Below are 1,562 nucleotides of genomic sequence, written 5' to 3'. Positions count from 1 at the left end.
TTATTTGTAACCCCAAAAGAGAAAATGAGAAAATATTATAATTTAAAATAAAAGTTAATATGCAAATGTGAACTTACTCATAATGGGTTATATGAAGGAAAATATGCTCAAATAAATTTACAGTGAAAATTAACTAAAGTGAACTTTACAAGAACTGTAAGTGTATAAATAAGGAAAATGGAACACAGTGGGTAGAGAGTTCAGAGGAAAATTAATGACACAATAGAATGTACTTAATTCCCTGGAGCTGAAAAATATTCTAGTAACTCTATGAATTGTTTGAGAGAAAGGTCACTCCATGTACTCGCTCCTGCTACATCCAAGCTGCCATGGAAGCAATACTCAGAGATAAAGTGCTTTTACTTTGACCTAAGGAAATTGCTTCTTGATCCAGATAGTCCCCAATCCCTTGGAGACAAATTTGTACTTTATGAATGTGCTCTTAATTCTTTAAGATCACAAGCAGTACAATGAATTACAATAATGTGCCCTCCTTAATATCTGATGATTACACATCTGTGGAGTATGCAGTTTAAGTTAGTCTTCCTGGAGTACTGAAGTGTTTCCAGTGCTTAAATCCATATTCATTCTTCTATCCTCTTCCTCTCTTTGAGCCCCCTCATTTTGGGCAGTTGATTGCATTGACAATGGTCAGGTTTATACCATGGCTTTAAGGAGAGCTGTCAATTGTGAATCATGATTTATTGACAGTGTCTCTCCATTCTTCAGCAGTCATTAGTTACCAGATAACCACAATGGGCACAAGAGTCCCTCAGTATATTTAATGGTCACAATAACTTCACGCTTTTGTTAATGTATATTTTATTGAGTTTTTATACATTTCATATGGTAGATCTTCCTAGGCTTCCTAGACTCCAGTGGATGAACTTACACCAGGGGATATCTGGTTACAAATGCTTGACCTCATGCTTCTTATATGAATGCTTAGTAACTTCTGTATGTAAGGAGACAGGAATGACTTTAGAACAAAATTAATCATAATTGATCATTCTGCTGTTTGTGCTTAGCACCTTCCAAGCATCTTTCAGGAAGCTTACAGTTAGCCTGCAACCATAGAGGGTCTTCCTAAGAGTTTAGAAAGCATACCATGTCTTCTTATTTTTATTTTATTATGTTAACTTATATAGCATAATTTGAAGATGGAACTTCCTGATTAAGGCATATTATGAGTATCTATTTCTCTTTTGTTTAAAATTTTTATTTATTATTTTTATTTTAGGTGTATTGCCTCAGTGTATTGCCTGCAAATAAGTGCTTCAAACTCATGCAGTGCCTGCAGAGATCAGAAAAGGTGCCAGATTCCCCTGGAACTGGAGTTACAGATGGTTGTTAGCAACCATTTGGGTGCTGGGTATCAAACCTGGGTCCTCTGCAAGAGCAGTCAGTGCTCTTAACTGCTGAGCCATCTCTCCAATCCTGAGTAGCTAGCTCTTATTCATCATCATACAAATAAGATTAATTGAAGTTTACATAAATTACCTAAAGAAAATTAAGGTACTGGAAAAGAAAGGAAATTAGCAAGTGTTACCACCATACCTTTC

The 1,562-nt window shown here is 35.5% G+C and overlaps 1 protein-coding gene and 1 pseudogene across 2 annotated transcripts in view; one reads left to right on the top strand and one right to left on the bottom strand.

Annotated features, from left to right (window-relative positions):
• Nucleotides 1-1,562, top strand: part of Cdh12 (cadherin 12) — a 1,253,457-nt gene that overhangs the window by 985,184 nt on the left and 266,711 nt on the right. The window lies entirely within an intron of this gene.
• Nucleotides 292-1,562, bottom strand: part of LOC103744285 — a 5,865-nt pseudogene continuing 4,594 nt past the window's right edge.

The sequence above is a fragment of the Nannospalax galili genome, unplaced genomic scaffold (assembly GCF_000622305.1).
Source record: "Nannospalax galili isolate Female #2095 unplaced genomic scaffold, S.galili_v1.0 scaffold600, whole genome shotgun sequence".
Lineage (NCBI taxonomy): Eukaryota > Metazoa > Chordata > Mammalia > Rodentia > Spalacidae > Nannospalax > Nannospalax galili.
Note: the sequence above shows the minus strand (reverse complement) of the source record. Positions and strands in the feature narration are given on the sequence as shown.